General features: G+C 41.3%; 1 protein-coding gene and 1 long non-coding RNA gene across 2 annotated transcripts in view; one reads left to right on the top strand and one right to left on the bottom strand.

Annotated features, from left to right (window-relative positions):
• LRRN1 (leucine rich repeat neuronal 1) overlaps window positions 1-6,289 on the bottom strand; it is a 40,593-nt gene extending 34,304 nt beyond the window's left edge. The window contains exon 1 of the mRNA XM_074957531.1: window positions 5,894-6,289. The gene's annotated coding sequence lies outside the window, so the exon portion shown is untranslated. The remainder of the gene's footprint in view (window positions 1-5,893) is intronic.
• Window positions 1-19,970, top strand: part of LOC141990402 (uncharacterized) — a 358,211-nt gene that overhangs the window by 283,144 nt on the left and 55,097 nt on the right. The window lies entirely within an intron of this gene.

Raw genomic sequence — 19,970 nt, 5'->3', positions numbered from 1 at the left:
ACGTCAATGAACGCCTATTGACTCCAATAGGAGCAAAGTTAGGTCAACAGTGACCGGTTCTGAAAATCTCACCCAGTGTATTGAGAGAAGCCATCGAACTTCACAAAAGGCCAATGTAAACATATTTGTAGTAAAGTGATTGTTGTTAAAAAGCAATGAATAAGAAAATGTAGTTTAATTTTTTTTGTTTAGGTATAGCTTAAGAAAAGGTATGCTCCATTACTGACTGCCTGCTTTCAATATATTAAAAGATAACAGCTCAGTCAGTTATAACCACAAAGAATACAAGACAAAGTTAATGTCTTTCAAAATCAGATGTTCATTGGTCTATTTTGCATTAAAAATTAGTCTCTTAATTCTCTTATTAGCTTTTCAGAATAGGAGACCAATCTTTTGGGAAGCACAACACTTATTAGTATTGTGATATGACAATATTGGTTTAATGTAGATTAGGGGTTTTGTTTTCTTACTGCCATGCGTTTTCCCCCTATTTTGTTGTAATTTGCTAGGTGTTGAGACTATAGGCTTGTTTACATTTGAAATGCTACAGCAGGTTCTCCCCTTGGCACAGGCAATCCACTTCTATGAGAGGCAGTAGCTTGTTTGATGCAACTTCTGTTGACCTCGCACTGTCTATACGGAAGTCAGCTTAACTATTTCATTCATAGGTGTGGATTTTTCACAGCCCTAAGCAATGTAACTGGGTCACCCTAACTTTTTAGTGTAGGCCAGGCCTAAGCCACTTGTAGGAACACTCTTCTTAGCTACAACTCCTGTGTTTACTTTTTCCTAAAGGCATATTTATTTAGGAGATTTATTCTGTGTCAAGTCACAAAAGATCTAATGGTGGAATTTCCTTCAATAAGTGTTTTTCTGCCTCTTTTCTTTATAAATCAAAGCAAACACTAATATTTTGTTAACACAGAGTGTACATCTATGCAGAGAAATATGAACAAAACATTAAAAACCCAAAGTGTGACAGACAAGGTCTGCAAGATATATTATGGTATAGAAACAAGCTCAATATTCTTTATAGATGCCATGGTATTTAATGGCCTCATTCTGCTAATTGCTTGGCACCTTCTTTGTGACAGTCACTCAGCACCTTGCAGAATGAGGCTTTTAATTAGGTGAAGATGCACGATTAGCATTTGAAATACAGGAGTGCTGTGAATTAATATTATGGAAACAGATAAAAAGGGGAAATGAATTACATGCTTCTAGAAACTTTACATAGATTTTCTTCAGTTCTATGCCTACAAAATGTCTGCCAGAAAACAAAACAAAAAACCAACCTTTAGCTTGGAAGAATGAAGTATCACACATGTATTGTTCATGTAACTATGGTAACCTACAAATGCCACCAGTGTTTCTGTTTCATACACAAATGAGGGGACAGCTGTGGAGACCACATGTCTGCCAATAGAATAATATATGTGAACTGGGATAGCTTGGGTCAGAAAATTATAACTCACTTATATTAATCAGGGCTTCAAAGAACAGACAGCTCTTTAGTTATAAGATACACATCATAATAAAAGTCAGAGTAAGAATAGTTTTTAATTCTTGAAGGACGATTGTTCAGTAAACATTTCCAATTTTTTTGCAATTTGCTTGATACTGTATTTGTTTGAATAATGCTGTAAAATGCAACGTTTTCTTGTAAATATCACTTGATTTCAACCCTGCCCCCCTTTGGTTTAATCTCTTCCTGATGCCCTAGTCCAATCCTGTAGTCCTTACCTAGTTGGCACCCAATCCAAATCCCACTGAGGTCAAAGGAAGCATTTTTCCATTGACTTTAATGAGCTTTGTATTAGGTCCATAACAGCGAGTTTTGCCTGAGTAAGTACCCCATGGAATGCTGAAATATTGTAGTTGACATCTGTAATGATATTGATGAATCAAAACTTGGGGGGGAGGAGCTTGTTTTACTTGTTAATATCATGCAAATAAACTAGAGGCCCAGAAGTAACCTTTGGTACATTAGAAACAATCTTACCATGACCTTTGTTACAAAGGTCGTCATTTGCAACAGTGGGCATTTTAAAATAGAATTAAAATCTGTTTAAATAAGTTTGGAAGTGGCATCACCCTTGATAGTCACAAAAATTAACAGCAAAGTCATAGCAATAAAAATATTTTAATGAATTATGCAAGCTGTAGTTTCAAATGTTGTACCTGAGTTATGATTCATGCAAGGTGTTTTACTAGTTTCCCCTAAAAGTCAAGCGCTTCCAAATGTTGCCTTCATTGACAGGTGCAGTATGCTGCTATAATGATGTACTGAGAAAGCATAACACAAGAAATATAATTAAGGAGAAGTTTTCCTTGGTCTCCAAAGTGCCCTGATATTGCATCAAATGAAAACAACGAGGTGAGTCCATTACTTTAGTGAATGCTGCTTTGAGTGCAGGAAAACAGAACATGTGCCCTTGAAATAATTCTGCTAGCAATTGCTTGCATGTATAAACCTCTGATAATTAAATATTAATCAAAGCTCTGTTCTTGAGTTAAATGCTTGTACTGTATCCATGAGCTAGAATAAGATGCCCAGACTAAACACTTTTTTTAAAAGCAGATCTTGCTACCAAAGATCTTGCTAAATATCTCAAAAGCAATCATCTGAATTAAAAAACAAACAAAAAAACCAGAAATCTGTCTGCTTTCCCTGTGAACTTGCTATCTTATTGCAGAAAGTCTTCCACAATTCATGTTTCCTAATTTTTTAGACTGATTAAAGTAGATCACTATATATGCCATGGAATGTGCAACATAGCTATTTCCCTTTCTAAACAATATAATCTCAGTGATTGGTACAAGCGGTCTTTTAGTTTCATCACTGAAACTTATCCTTTTAAAGTTCAATAAAGTTATTAGGATATGTACATTTTATAAGGATGGTATAAAGGTCTATTCAGGTAAATTTTGAACTGTGAAAGCAAATATTTTCGTTAAATGGCAATTCCATGATATTTTCAGCTCTTGGAAAAAAAATCTCAAGCTTCAGAATGTAAACTGAACACCCACAGTAGGGGATGAGGAAGGAATCTCTTCCTTTCAGGGTATGGTACTATATATGCATGCAGCATTATGGAAGGAAGGGGGCGTCAACTTCTTCTGGAGCATCAGATATTTACCACTACCAAAAGCAATATACCAGATTACATAGGCCAATAGTCTCATCAGGTATAACAAATCCTATTTCATTATCTGGAATGCTTCCCCCCCATGAATTCATTTGTTTTTCTCTGTCCAAATTTATCTTTCTTAAATTTTTTTAATTCCAATTTATAGGACTTGAAGTAAAATATTTTATTTAAATAAAACACTTAAGATAACAATGAGATCTCATCTGATGTAAGGCTTTGGTCATTTTAAATGTCTCCAGGATTATTTCATGTGCACCTAAATTACTTACTTTACAATAAAAGGTTTATAGTCTCATTTAGAAATGTTCATAAGGAAAAAGGACAAACATTCACAGAAGAGCTTTAATACTAGGATTTGTGACTTGGCAAATACTGTGCAGCTTTAAGGCGAAAATGATAACTGCTTGATTGGGTGATCTGTCTATCGTCTTTCAACTATAACATTTTTTTATTTAAGTTTGATTTTACATTTTTCCCTATTGCCTAGTGGGAAAAAATGCATTGAACCAGCACTAAATAACTTAAGGAAACATCTAAAATAGCAGACTAACATCTGTTGTATTCCTCCTCATAACATCCAACACTCTAATACAATGCATGCTCTCTCTCTCTCTCTCTCCTCTCTTTAGATGCCTCCTTCCATGAGGTTTTAGAAGGCAGGGGTTAACCCCTTTCAGTGAATGGGCCCTTTTACTCTTGAGAGCAGCCTGAAACTCCAACAAAAGGAGAGGCAACTGGTTCTTGGCATGTTAGTAGGTATATTCACCCAGACTCACGTGCAGCTCATGCTGCAAGCCCTTTGTCCTACTGGGCTTCACAATGTTGGGAGGTGAACAGTGCACAGGGTGCTGTCTATCAAGCTAATACTGGAGAAGACAAGTCCTTGGTTTGTGGCCATTTGAATCAGGTTATTGATTTTCAGCATCCTGCATTATTACATTAAGCCACAATGATGTGGAATGGGAATGATTGTGATACTTTTATATTTTAAATCTTAGCCTTGCATATAAAAAAAAAATTAGGGCAGATTCTCAGCTGGTGCAAATCTGCATACACCATTGGATTCAATTTACACCAGTTCAGGATCTGGCCCTAAATTATTTGAGCCCAGTGAGATTTAGTGCATTTTCTTCTGCTGAGTTTGTGATGTGTAATATTAGAAAGTTGTACAAATGGGCAAAATTGTGTCACTTGAAGCATTTTTTAAAATATAATGGTACAGAAAAAAATCTATATATAGGAGTAAACAGCTACTGCTGAAATTGCAAATCATACTCTCCTCCCTACCTCTACCATCCATCTCATCCACACACACTTTTAAATATTACCAAAACAAGTGAATACAGGTATGGAGCAGTCATGACTACAATATTTCATTGCAAGCAACAATCAAAGAATTTGGCTTTCAGATAAAAGTGACAGCCATTCATACAATTCCCAAACAGAAAAACTTACACTGAGCCTTTATTCCATTTTCTGAAGGTCTATTGTTAAACTGAAGACTCCTTGTCTTTTCAAATTCCTTCATGTGAATGGAAGAGGCAAGACATCTGCCAGGATACACTCACATTTGCATGCAAATCAGAGATTTGGAGACACACACACATGCCCTTGCTAGACAATCAGCACCAGTTTCACTCTATACATAAAGTGATCAAACTTCATTCCTCTACTTTTTCCATACATGACTTGCTGTCAGTTTTATTTCAGTAGTTTACCAGTGAGATAAATGCACTAGACAAGTACATGACATAGGAGGAGGAAACTAGGAAAAGTGATTAAATAAAACAAAAGCAAAACTGAAGTAGCCTAGAGGAAAGCAAAGTGCCTTAAAAATGATTTGGGGGGACACCAAAAGCCTATCTGAATGGCAGGCAACATTCCTTAAAAACCGTCTTATCCATTTTCTTGTTTACCTTTGTGGGTTTAAAATTTACAAACAGACCCCCCCCCACCCCCCAAACCCTGGATTATCCTAATGCTCTATGAAATCACTATTCATGCAGTAATCTTACTACCCTTTATAACTTTCTTGGTGGTGAGAAACTATACCTTGGCCATGTACAGGGCAGACTTGGCAGTAGCCAGCTTTTCACTGGAGGGCTCTAGCTTCTATAAAGGACAGGAACCTCGAGGCTGAGTCCCTAACCAGAAAAGCTGGCTGACTGGGATTTCCTTGGAGGAGAGGGAACTCCTTGCTCCTGCTGTCACCATCCTCCCTCGCCCCCTACCCCACATCCCTCCCAACACAAAGGACACTGCCTGGCAAACTTTCCTCACTTTGTCTGCCTGGCACAGAGTTGGTAGCAGCAGGAACTCCCTGCTGGTCCCCTAGCAGGATGGAGCGAAGCGGAGATCGCTTGGAACCATCACACCTATTAGCACGTGTGGAGATCACAACCTGTGTGTGTGTGTAAGGGCCGGGGGGGGGTGATGGGGGAGGGGACGTTTATTATAGTCCCATTATGAATCTTAACGCTTTGCCGGCTGCGTCAGCCTGGGCTGAGGCTCCCCTCCGCCGGGAAGCTGCTTTAAAGTAGCCTCAAGGTTTTCAGGGCGATTTTGCTCGACCTTTAGAGACAAAGGCGGGCCCTGCGATTGTCCCCGGGGTGGCCCCTTAACCCCCCCCAGTTCAGCACTGGCAGCCCCCACTGCTGGATGCCTGCCCTCCCCTCCTTCCCTCCCTCTCCCCTGCAGCTCCAAGTGCGCCTGCCCTCCCCAGCCAAGGAGGAAACACTTACCCAGCGGGTGCGAGGCGGCGGATGCTAAGCCCCGACTCCTGCCCTAGCCGCACGCTGGGACGCGGAAGGACGGGAGCAGGCTGGCTGCCCATCCACCAGCTGCTGCCCCTGGGCAGAAGATGCCCCGTTCACGGAAAGGGGACGGGGGGACGTGGCTGGGATTGTTTTTGGGTCAGGGTCCAGCCCCCTCCCCCCCACCGGGGGGTGGGGAAAAGCGCGATACAATTTGTAGAAGAAAAAAACTCAAAGTCTCGGCCAAGCCCTAAGCGCTGCTGGCTGCGGTGTCCGCTCCACACCCCACTGCTTAGCCAGCCAGTCCCTCGGTCGTCGTCGTCGTCTTCTTCTTCCTCCTCCTCTTCTCTGCTGCCGCCTTCCCTCCTCCTCCTCCTCCGCTGGGCTTTGTGCTGCCTGCAGCCAGCGTGCACCTGGTGTAAGCAAAGCAGGTCAGCTGATGGGCCGGCTCCTGATTGGCTGCCCCCCCTTTCCACCCACCCCCCTCATCCCTCCCTCGGAGACCCAAGCCGGGCACCATCTGTAGGGGCTGGGAACAAAGGCGGGGAGCGTGCGCGGCTGGGCCGTGGGGCCCGCCAGGCAGGGCGCTCCCCGCTGCTGCTGTGGGAACCAGGGGGCTGTGGCAGCATCTCCCCCCTTCCCCCCGGCTTGTTTTGTCGTTGGGGCGCTGCTGCTCTGTGGTGCAGGAGGACAATGCGAGCCGGTGCATGGGCAGCACAAAGGGGCCAGGGCTGGCGCTGCGCAGCGGAGCGGTACGCTTAGCGGGGAGGGGGTCACATTTTTGCAAAGGAGAAATCCTGTGGGGAGCTCGGGGTGCGGTGCAGTGGGTGTTGTCGCGGGCGGCCCAGGGCATGGCTGCAAAGCAGAGTCATCTCCCTAAGGAGGCGAGCTGCTGCTGCTGAGCTAGCATCTGGGCAAAGGCCCCAGGATTCAGGGCTCCCCAACGCTTTGGTGTCTGAAGAGGGCTGTGTTTGTCCCCCTTTCCCCCACGGTCACACTCATGCCAGGAGCGGGCCCGTGTCTCTCTTGGTCCCTAGGGGTGGCTTTGGCTCTTGCTCTTGGGAACGTTTCTGTACCTCCGAGCCTCCTCAAGCTCTCTCCTCTTTGTCCCATGAAAGCCCTGAGCGCTTTGCTGAGCGGTGGGGTTTGGCCAGGATAAGGGGGGAGATGCAAAGGCGGGGCCAGTCAAGTTTCAGACAAAGAAGGCGAGTGTTTGTCTCTCCCTGGGTTTGTTAATGATGTTGGGTCTGTGTAGCATCCTTGTACCAGGGATCAGATTGGGAAAACATAAGTACCAAGTTCTTCCCACCACCCAAGTGCTGCCCATGCATGAAGTTAAAAGTCATATGCCACTCTTAGTTTACAGGTTTCAGAGTAGCAGCCGTGTTAGTCTGTATCAGCAAAAAAAAAAACAAAAAAAACCCAAGGAGTCCTTGTGTCACCTTAGAGACTAACAAATTTATTTGGGCATAAGCTTTCGTGGGCTAGAACCCACTTCATCAGATGTATGAAGTAAAAGATACAGGAGCGGTTTAGAGTGAGCAGTTTTCATAATGTGGGGTGCCTCTGCTTTCTTGTTTGGATCAGTCAAATAGCTACCAATGCTGATATTTAAATTGTCATTAGGCTTTGGTGCTAACATCCCTGGGCATTCATTGAGCCAATTCAAATCTCTCTTCAAGCGGTTCGGAGTTTGTCTCTCTGCCAGAGATCACAGAATTGGTTCACATGCTGAAGGCTGTCTTTGCAGTGCTAAGGTCTAGAGACTTCCTAATTCTTTAAAAATGAGAGCCTAGATTCTAAAGCACAAGCTACATCTACCAGAGGAACTAGCTCACAGGGCACCCATGACCTAGCACCATTTGACTCTTGCCTTTACTTTCATCTAGATTGAATACAAAACGATTTATGTAATAAACAATATATGGAGGAGAGTAGTGCTAATGCTGAGATGTGATGTGTTCTCAAGTACAGTGGTGGCCACTGAAAATTCAATCTTTGCCAATCAGAACTATATTTATTTCCCATTCTAAGTATGGGGCAAATGCTTATATCACTCAAGACACCACTGTGCAGTAACTGTTGGCCAACATGCTGCTTTTTAAGTAGCAACTGTTGTACTGCAAAAACTCATTGTATGTTGAAGCCATAAATGGAGGGCATTCCTAATTGAGGCACAAAGAACATTTACAGGTTAGGGAAATTCTCTTACAGGAAAGTGAGACATCACTCACTGATGTTATGTCCATGTATCGTTAATGACTGCTTAAAAAGGAGCTTGGTGAATTAGCTAGGATTTAAAAAGAAGCTGGCTCAAACTTCAGCCCTACAAGCAAATTGAATCTGAGCAGGGCATGAAACTGTTTAAATATGTACGTCAACATCATCAGCTTCCCCTTTGTTCCCCGTTTTTTCTCTCTCCTCTTGTCTGATTCTTTCAGTCTGGACTCATTGACTTATATTGTTCCTTATTTTTCCTTTTCCGCCACTGACCCCTGTCTTTATCCTCTGAACTGCTAACAGATTTCTTCATGCAAGCTGGCTGTGATTTCCCTAGCAGAATGGCAGCAGGTGAATGATACTTGGTTAGGGCCTGGGCTAAATGCTGTGTTCAAAAATCTCCAAGACAGTGCTTCAGAGGCACCTCTGGCCCAGGCATGACTCAAAGTGTGTGAGATTTGAACACACCAGGCAGATAGATCCAGACACAGGCTGGAATGTCCCTAAATATAAGGAGGTCCAAAAGAAGAGGTTCAAGGTGTTCTCTCCAGAGAGCTTGCATGCAGCACAAAGCATTCTGCTCCATGCCATGCAGCACTAGAGCTTGAGTCGTCAACGTCACACTAGCATTTCCCTGGTGGGCCTGGGCCCTTAAGATCAATTGCAAGTTTGGCAGCATAGTGTGAATTAGCCCTTCTCCAAAACTTTTGATGGTCATTTATCACTCTGGCTTAAATGAAAATGGATGCCTGAAGAGTGCTACATTGCTTTGTTCCCCCATTTTGCATACCATCTATTAAAATGAACCCAACCAACTTTTAATACTGTATGACTTTTACTCGTGTAGTCTGACTGCCCGAACCCTTTTATTATACCATGCAAATAATTAGGTATGCTCTACCCTGGGTTCCACTTGAGCAACCCCATTTAAATACATGGACTTGCATGGGTCTACCTAAAGGTAGAATTTGTCCCAGTATGTTTAATAAAGGCAAGATAAAGTGTCCAGACATGTAAAATGAGGTAACTTTGTTGCTTTTGCCTAGGGAAATAATGGAAATATTAATATGGCACTTTCTCAGGAACTGATTTTAAAAAAATCAGTTTAACCATTTATAACAAGGAAAGCTCTCTTTTTAAATGAGATGAAGATAAGTTAAATACATAGCCAATATGGCCTATGGTTAATTATGCTAAAGGCCTCAGCTCTCCCACTGAGGCAATGAATACTTCCTCAAAATCCAAAAAGGTCATTCAGATCACATTAAAAGAACAGTCAAGTTTTTCATATGCAAAGAAATTGAATTTTCAGCAGAATCCCATAAATGGTCTCCAAATGTTTCTTTCCTTTCCACAGCATTCTGAATTCTCACCTCTCTACATGGTACAAATCCACCATCCATCACGTTATTGGTATATAAATGATATAATAGTTGAAACTTCCTTGCAGAATCCTGTATATTGTGAACAGCTTCTGTTCTTGGCTGTTTTGGGGGGATTTATTATCTCTTTTGAAATGGAATAACTTTAGCCTGTATTTCTCCAAGTGTTAGGTGTATAGAATTATTATACCCCATTTACACAAAAATGACTTTTTTCTAAGTATATAAAGCAAAAATAGGCAGATCCAACAGAAAGAAAGAGGTATTCCTTGCAGGCTTATTGCATGCATTACCTGTTTTGGGGGAATATTTTACATTTTATTTTCACACTCAAGCTAACAATGCCTTTTGCTCAAAGGTTTTTCTGTATTTTAATTAGTAGAACCCTGTGTATGTACAGAGGTAGAAAACAGCTGTGGGTATGCTAGGAATCTTGCTATACGGGAAAAAGGTTGTCCATATTTGATTTTCCTGAGCAACAAAGTACTCATCTACGCATCCACATGACAGTATGCATCAGTCAAAGTCTTTCATTATTCTAAATTAGATGCACGACATGCATGAGGAACCTGTGAAGTGTTCAAAAGTCAGCTTCTAAACCAGGGTTTTCAATGTCTGGTTGTAAAGTGAATGAGGATGATTTTTGCAGTGTGTTTATGTTCAGTATGGATCTTCCTAGATGGTCACATGCATTGATACGTTTTATTTGTACAGCTAGTACAAATGTAAAACTTGTGTTTATTTATCATTTAAGACTTAGGGCGTATTTCTCTGTGAGCTAAATTACACAGCTGCTAATGAGCACGAACTGCTAAAAGTAATCATGTGTACGCTAGTGTAAACGTAACCTGTTTTCTTTGGTGTGAAGTGTCTGTTTTACGCAGAACTGGGTGGAAAACCAGGGCTATATTTTCCATCAGTCTGTCACTTTAAAGGTTGGAGCTTTGCTAAAGAAGTTAGGAGGGCACAGTTATGGAAAGCAAGGTGTGGTTGCTTGCACCAAAGTGTGGTGCACCTGAAAAACATTTCCATCAGTGGGCCTTGTGTAAACTGTGTGTTGATTCCAGCAAAAAAATCAGTAAAATGCTTCAGTTTGAAAAAGCACCCTAAACTAGGATTGTAAGCGACAGTAAGTACACTTCCATACAGGCCATGTGCTAAACCTAGCAAATGATATGCACAGTTGCCAACTTTCATGTGGTAAATAAGCACCCTGACTTTCACAATAAGCCAAAAATCAAGCTAATCCCATTTCAAAACAATGCCAAAACAAGCCAATCCCTAAGAACCCCAAAACTCTATGTGACTAGATTCCCCTGATGTGCAATCTGGGACTGTGGTGGGCCCGCTGTGCACCCCTGACTCTCCCCCTGCTTGCCTCCCATTGCCCCTGCTTACTGGGAGCCGACCAAAAAAAAAAGAAGCTACAAGCCAAAAAACTAGCCAACAAGCAAATTAAGCCAAAAACAAGCCGAATTTCTGCATTTTTTTTTTTTTTTTTGCGGGTTTGGCATGTTCGATGATGCGGGGGCCTGTAAAAGAAACCTCATCTGTACTATACTGTTCTGCCACTATGTGGCACTGTCTGTAAAATACCTGATGTAAGCTAACCTCAGCCATTCCTTGCAGTGCATTAAAGCATCTTATGATGGACGCATCTGGTGCATATCTCATTCGGAATCAAGCTCTGTAGCCAGTTCATTTCTGGTATAGGAACATGACATGGTGTCAGAAGTAAAGTAAGAACAGAAACAGAAGGAACAAAGCAACAAAGGTTGCAGGATCTCATCAACATGTCACTCATCAATGCCACAGAGAACTACAGCTTTCACAAACCTTCCCAGTGGACAGACTGGAAGCAGTATTTTGCAAGATTTTACATTGCAAACAAGCTCCACAAAGAAACTGGAGATATACAGGTATCTCCTTTAATTTATGTTATGTGGAAGCAGGAAGAGCATCTTTAAATCCTTTGACTTTACTGAGGAGAGTCAAAAATATGACTGTGAAAGGATTCTGATTATGTTTGATGGATAGAAAAATGTGATTTATGAAAGAGCATATTTTCACCAGAGAATTCAAGAACCAAGGAACACGTTGAATGTTTAATAAGAGTTCTGCATACATTGTCTGAAAACTGTGCTTTTGGGAATGCAAAACACACAAATTTCAGAGACAGGCTGGTATTGGGTTAACAGATAAAAATCTTTCACGGCAGCTATCACTGAAGACAGAGTTAACCATAGCCACAGTTATACAGATAGCAAAGCAGTCTGAACTAGTCAAACAGCAGAACAAAAGGCAGGAGCAGCTTAAAAAAATGAGACTAGGCTAGAAGCTATAAACAAACATTTGAGTGTTAAAAGTCACTATCATAAAACCCCTAAGACAAGGAAAGAGAACTCCCAGGCTAAGAAGGACAAATTTCAGCCTAGATGCATGAGGATGCGGAAAAAATAATATTCGAAGAGCTGATGCATGTCCAACCAAAGGGATGTGGTGTAATAAATGCACAAAATATGGACGTTTTGTAGTTGTTTGACACACCAAAGCAGTCAGGGAGTTGACTCATATTACAGACAATCAAAAGCCATTTTGGGGAGGGATCTTTCACTTGTGATGACACAGAGCCTGCCTGGAGCGTGAAATTGAATATTCATGGAAAGGCTATTGGCTTTAAAATTGGACTCGATGTCGCAATCATCTCAGAAGGAACTTACAATCAGCTTCAACCCCTGGAAAAGCTGAAGTCAGCTGACACAGCCCTGATTAGCTCTGGAGGTATTCTGAACTGCATGGGCCAGTTCACCACAGAAACAATTTATAAAGACAAAAGCTTTGCTTTCAGAGTGCATGTGATCAAAGACCAACAAGCATCTCAGCTACCATATGGCAGCCATGATGGGCCTGCTGAGAAAGGTGGAAGAAATTGATGGAGGATTTGTTATTGGACTTTTGAAAGGAGATCAAGTATAAATCAACTTAAGAGAATGCTGAACCATACAGTGTACAAATATCCCTACCAGGGAGATCTTGGAAAAAACTGGCTGCAGATTTATGTGAATTCAGAGGACATCATTGCCTTGTTCCTGTGAACTACTTTCCCAATGTACTTGAAAGACGTAATATGTTGCAGCAGTAGTCAGAATCTGAAGTGCACATTTGCTCATTTTGGTATTTCAGACAATTAGTGATGGACAACAGACCACAACTCACTGCAGCAAAATTTGTCATTCCAAGCAAAATATGACTGTGATCATATCACTAGCAGCCCACATTACTCACTAGTGAATGGAGAGGCTGAGAGAACCGTACAGACAGACAAGAAAAGCCTACAACAGGAGGATCCGTTCCTTGCTCTTCTGAATTACAGATCAACACCCAAATAGCGGTTACTGGATATAGTCCAGTACAACTTCTGATGGGAAGACAGCTCAGCACTATAGTTTCTTTTCCAAAATTGGAACAATCTCCAGAGTGGCCAGACATGAATAGAGTAGCCAAATCAGATAAAAAAACTAAAAGACCGCAAGAACACTTTTACAACAGATGTCACTCAGAGACTTGCTGGGTCTAGAACCTGGTGCTTGTGTTTGTGTCAAATTGGATGGAGAAAAAAGGTGGACAACTCCAGCTGTCGTAAAGAAAAAGAATTCAGCACCCAGATTATATGCAATTAACACCAACAGAGGAGAGTTCAACAGAAACCATCAAGATCTACAGTTTATTCCTCAGGAAGAACAATCAACAGAACAAACTCTACAGATGACAGAGGGAAGAGAAGACTCAAGGACTCTTAAGACTGACCACAGCCAGTCGTTACAAGTAATGGATAGCCAGAATACTGAGTTGTTACGTGTTTGGGTCATGTACTTAGAAAATCAGTACGATTCAGAGATACTTAACAGACTGATACCTATTTGAACTTCAAAGATTGCCTGATAGTATAAATATAGTGAATGGTATGAATGTAGAGTTTAGAGGGGGAGATGTAATGGAATGCTGAACTGTATTATACCATTTAGCCACTAGGTGGCACTGTCTGTAAAAACCTTATGTAAGCGAACATCGGCCATACTTGCCCGTGCATTAAAGGCTCTTATGATGAACACATCTGGTGTGTATCTCACTCAGAAGCAAGCTCTGTAGCCAGTCCATAGCTCATACAGGTACACAATAGGGCCTATGAAGCTTGTCTACTCACTCGTGTATCTCATTAGCAGGTCAATCCTACCTCCTTCTTCCAAGACATCACAGGGTCATCTTGCAGTGCCAGAGGTGCAGCTGTACCTTACAGGTGGTGGGAAGGTAGAATTTATAGAGGTCACGTACTCACTACTTGCCACAGACCTCAGTTCATGGATGTTCCATTCACACTACTGCATAACAAGATTTTGGATGACGGGCTATATAGCAGCTATGTGTTGACAAGAATTACTCACATGCACTTCGCTCAGCTTTTGGAGCGAGGATTTTGGCAATGTTGCCAGTTCTTATGATTTGATCACAAGTCTTGTGATAGTCAGTGTTTTTCTTAAAGTTCTAGCTCCTGCAATCAAGCTATTATGTGAGAATCTCAGCTTTCATTAAAAAGAGAGAGAGTTCCTAGCCCTCAGGATCGCACAGGAAAACTTGAAAACATGAACCCTAAAGGCTCAAAACCCACAAAGCAAATCGAAGAACCTAAAATGTATTATTTATTAAAATCTCACAGTTTTAAAGCCAATCCCATGATTTTGGGCCTGACTCATGATTTCAAAATCAGGGTGGTCCACACTGCTTTTGTGAATAGCTGCTGATTTATATAAAAACAACAACAAACAAAGCCTTTCATACTGTAAACTGTAAATAAATACATTTGTATAGTAGACATTGACAGTCATTGTTGCTGGGACCTTGTTCATGCCCTAGGCAATGTCTAATGGCACAGCAAAGGATTTATTTTCAGGCTAATAATACAATACTCTATGTAGCCCCCTCACTGACTTTCCAACATGCATGCCACTGAAATTTTTCTCTGAAAAGATACCATAGCACTAAGCTGCTTAACTTTCTGAGTCTCTACATAATTCTCATCTCTGAACTATGCTGTGACTCTCTGTTGTCTGTTTCCATAAGGAGGGCCCCTAGTGTTATCAATGGGAATTCCATACAAGAAAGGAGGGCAGCATATTTCACACAGATTCTCATTGCAGGGTCCTGGAGCTGTATGTCACAACAGTATTTGCTATGAACTGGTGTGAAAAGAAATAAGTCTCTAAAAATGCCCAATGGTTTGTTGGGATTTTTGCAAGATAAATATGAATGTTACTGAAGCCTGATTTGCAAGTTAAGTAGAGAAATAAGTATTGAAATTTGCATTTTGTGCTTACATGTTCCTTAGCTTGGATGACACTTTATATTAGTGAGATGAAACACTACTAGGTTTTCTTTTGACCCAATTTCCTAAACTGTTAGCATGTATTTATGTTCAAAATTGCCTGATTTGTGCATGCAGTTACTATGACAGCCTATTAAAATTATCTGTAAGTAACTGAAAGCCAATGACCATTTATATATGTATAACTGGTCATTAGCATATCGTTTACCCCAGTATACATGTAGATATAATAATTGCATGCATAAATTACATATGCAGTTATACACAGAATTTTGCACCTCTTGTCATGTGTATAGAGTTTCCAAAATCGTTTTTGAGTATATATATATTAAGTGCACCAGTCACCATGGTGCTTAGGTTCCAAATGCAAGAATTAAAGTCTCAGTTTTGACCTGGAAGGACCATTTTGTCTGCTCAGTGAGGTTGTATTATTTCTGCAAGAGCTCCCTTTGTGAAGAAGAGGACTGGCTGGCCAAAATGTTGCAGCCTCTATTGAGGAAAGGCTGCTGTAAACAGTTGCCATATCTGTTCTTTAAAGGAGTCAAGACATGAATACGTCTTGATCTCCTGCTGTAGGGAGTTCTAGAACCAGGACCTGAAACAATACTGAGAGGTGTTTTTTAAAGTGGGTCATTCATTTCAGACAAGTATCCCATACCACATCTCTTATGTATTATTAATTTTGCAGCTTTTCTTTTTGGTTGATGCATCCTTCCCCAAACGATTTATGGTATGAATGTTTCATGACTGAAGAGTGCTAATCTTATTTCATCATTTTATGATAAAACCTCATAAGCTTCTCAGAAATCCTGGTTTGCCTTGAAGAAAATTAAGTTTAATTGCAATCCTATCATTGTCATCTACCCTAAGAACAGAAGTCATGACAAATAAAGCATGGTTCACCAGATTCCCATTGTGTGCTGTTAGCAGAAATGCATGAGAGCATTTTTGCAATATCTGGTACAAGAGGTGAATCATTACTTTTCATTGACAATAAAAGTCCACTTCTCAAATTTCATGGTATTGCAGGGCTGGAATATATAAGGCTCAGAGATTTATTTTTTTGCATTTCCTAGAGGGACAGGCCACACAAAGTCTTCTGCAGTGCAGACTGAGGTAAACTATGTGTGTGCCTGTCTACTTAAGTCATTATATGGCCCCTATTTGAGTCTAGCTGAATGGCTCCCAGGTAATAAAAACTGGAAATTACAGGAATAGTCTCTCTCTTTTCCTTAACAGCCTGTAGGATGAATACCTTGATTAGTTTATAGGTTTGTGTGTGTGCAACATGTGTATATGTGTGAAGAACATATTCAAGGGAAGCTAAATCAAATAGATGAGATTTGCATTTAGCTGTGAAAGGGATGAGATTGGAAATTATTTCTCTCCCTTATGGGAGTGAGTCCTGCAGTTTGCCTCCAGAGCCATGTCATTCAAAAATTCTGGCTCCTGATTCTCTAGCTTCTCCCTTTCTGGTCTATGGTTCCAGTCTTCCAGGGGAATGTAGCAATCACGGAAGGGTCAGAAGAAGTAATAATCTCTCTGGTAGCTGGGGCCAATCTACAAAGGATTATGAATATGAGATCAGAGATCTTAAACTGGACCCTATTCAATATGGAGAGTTGAGTACCAGGCTGATGTGCTTGTGCTGACCTATGTTGCTAAGAAGACAGGCTATTGCCAATGGGAGGTTTTTCAGAATGTGTGACAAGCTTGGATCTCTGTGGCCAGGTCTGCATCCAGTAGGATGAAGTAATATGTTTAGTAGGGCTGTCAAGCAATGAAAAAAATGTATTGCAATTAATCACAGTTTTAATCTCACTGTTAGAGCAATTAAACTCCTGTTAAACTCCTTTTACTGTGCTAGGTGGGCTCCCTTCAGCTGAGCTAGCCCTTGTTTGCAAGGGAGGGTGGATTTTACCTTAGGGACTTTGCATGCGGAAGGAGAGGAGAGGCTGATGCAGGGAGCCTGAGCTCGCCAGGCCCTTGTTCTCTATGGGATACCTCCCGGACAAAGGGCTGGCCAGGGGCATTGGGACATGGTGCGGGTGGGTAGGGGGAGTGGTCCCCAGAGTGAGGGGCTGGCCAGGGCAATGGGGCATGATGCAGGGGGGAGCAAGGGTGGTTGGTCCCCAGAGAGAGGGGGCAATGGGGCATGGTGGGGTCAGGATCCCTACCTCTCTGCTGGAGCTGGGAAGGGATCCACTTCCTCTTTTCTCTTTTATTCCCATCCTCTGGTGGCAGCTTGAGTTACAGGACCTGACCGGACACTGTCAGATCTCTCTGTAGCTGCTGACTCCCTCCCCACCCAGACGTACGCGATTAATTTAAAAAATTAACACATAAGAATGTAAGAATGGCCATACTGGGTCAGACCAAAGGTCCATTCAGCCCAGTATCCTGTCTACCAACAGTGGCCAATACCAGGTGCCCCAGAGGGAGTGAACCTAACAGGTAATGATTTAGTGATCTCTCTCCTGCCATCCATCTCCACTCTCTGACAAACAGAGGCTAGGGACACCATTCCTTACCCATTAATGGATTTAACCTCCATGAATTTATCCAGTTCTCTTTTAAACCCTGTTAAAGTCCTAGCCTTCACAACCTCCTCAGGCAAGGAGTTCCACAAGTTGACTGTGCGCTGAGTGAAGAAGAACTTCCTTTTATTTGTTTTAAAGCTGCTGCCCATTAATTTCATTTGGTGGCCTCTAGTTCTTAGATTATGGGAACAAGTAAATAACTTTTCCTTATTCACTTTCTCCACACCACTCATGATTTTATATACCTTTATCATATCCCCCCTTAGTCTCCTCTTTTCCAAGCTGAAAAGTCCTAGCCTCTTTCATCACTCCTCATATGGGACCCATTCCAAACCCCTAATCATTTTAGTTGCCCTCTTCTGAACCTTGTCTAATGCCAGCATATCTTTTTTGAGATGAGCAGACCACATCTGTATGCAGTATTCAAGATGTGGGCGTACCATGGATTTATATAAGGGCAATAAGATATTCTTGGTCTTATTCTCTGTCCCTTTTTTAATGATTCCTAACATCCCGTTTGCTTTTTTGACTGCCGCTGCACACTCCGTGGATGTCTTCAGAGAACTATCCATGATGACTCCAAGATCTTTCTCCTGATTAGTTGTAGCTAAATTAGCTCCCATCATATTGTATGTATAGTTGGGGTTATTTTTTCTAATGTGCATTTCTTTACATTTATCCACATTAAATTTCATTTGCCATTTTGTTGCCCAATTACTTAGTTTTATGAGATCTTTTTGAAGTTCTTCACAGTCTGCTTTGGTCTTAACTATCTTGAGCAGTTTAGTATCATCTGCAAACTTTGCCACCTCACTGATTACCCCTTTCTCCAGATCATTTATGAATAAGTTGAATAGGATTGGTCCTAGGACTGACCCTTGGGGAACACCACTAGTTACCCCTCTGAAAATTTACCATTTATTCCTACCTTTTGTTCCTTGTCTTTTAACCAGTTCTCAGTCCATGAAAGGATCATCCCTCTTATCGCATGACAACTTAATTTACGTAAGAGCCTTTGGTGAGGGACCTTGTCAAAGGCTTTCTGGAAATCTAAGTACACTATGTCCACTGGATCCCTCTTGTCCATGTGTTTGTTGATCCCTTCAAAGAACTCTAATAGATTAGTAAGACATGATTTCCCTTTACAGAAACCATGTTGACTTTTGCGCAACAATTTATGTTCTTCTATATGTCTGACAGTTTTATTCTTTACTATTGTTTCAACTAATTTGCCTGGTACTGATGGTAGACTTACCCATCCGTCATTGCCAGGATCACCTCTAGAGCCCTTTTTAAATATTGGTGTTACATTAGCTATCTTCCAGTCACTGGGTACAGAAGCTGATTTAAAGGACAGGTTACAAACCATAGTTAATAGTTCTGTAATTTCACATTTGGGTTCTTTTAGAACTCTTGGGTGAATGCCATCTGGTCCTGGTGACTTGTTACTGTTAAGTTTCTCAATTAATTCCAAAACCTCCTCTAGTGTCACTTCAATCTGTGACAATTCCTCAGATTTGTCACCTACAAAAGACAGCTAAGGTTTGGGAATCTCCTTAATGTCCTCAGCTGTGAAGACTGAAGTAAAGAATTCATTTAGTTTCTCTGCTATGACTTTATCATCTTTAAATGCTCCTTTTGTATCTCGATCATCCAGGGGCCCCACTGGTTGTTTAGCAGGCTTCCTGCTTCTGATGTACTTAAAAACATTTTGTTATTACCTTTTGAGTTTTTGGCTAGCTGTTCTTCAAACTCCTTTTTTGCTTTTCTTTTCACATTTTTACATTTAATTTGGCAGTGTTTATGCTCCTTTCTATTTACCTCACTAGGATTTGACTTCCACTTTTTAAAAGATGCCTTTTTATCTCTCACTGCTTCTTTTACATGGTTGTTAAGCCACGGTGGCTCTTTTTTAGTTCTTTTACTGTGTTTTTTAATTTGGGGTATACATTTAAGTTGAGCCTCTATTATGGTGTCTTTGAGAAGTGTCCATGCAGCTTGCAGGGATTTCACTCTAGTCACTGTACCTTTTAATTTCTGTTTAACTAACCTCCTCATTTTTGCATAGTTTTCCTTTCTGAAATTAAATGCCACAGTGTTGGGCTGTTGAGGTGTTCTTCTCACCACAGGAATGTTAAATATTATTATAGTATGGTCACTATTTCCAAGCAGAAAAGGAGTACTTGTGGCACCTTAGAGATTAACCAATTTATTTGAGCATGAGCTTTCGTGAGCTACAGCTCACTTCATCGGATGCATACTGTGGAAATTGCAGAAGACATTATATACACAGACACCATGAACCAATACCTCCTCCCACCCCACTCTCCTGCTGGTAATAGCTTATCTAAAGTGATCATCAAGATGGGCCATTTCCAGCACAAATCCAGGTTTTCTCACCCTCCGCCCCCCCACAGACAAACTCACTCTCTTGCTGGTAATAGCCCATCCAGAGTGACCACTCTCTTCACAAGCAGTCCTGTTATAGTTACCTCTTGGACCAGATCCTGCGCTCCACTCAGGACTAGATCGAGAGTTGCCTC

This window comes from Natator depressus, chromosome 7, assembly GCF_965152275.1.
Source record: "Natator depressus isolate rNatDep1 chromosome 7, rNatDep2.hap1, whole genome shotgun sequence".
Lineage (NCBI taxonomy): Eukaryota > Metazoa > Chordata > Testudines > Cheloniidae > Natator > Natator depressus.
The sequence above is the reverse complement of the archived record's forward strand: the minus strand, read 5'-3'. Positions and strand labels throughout refer to the sequence as shown.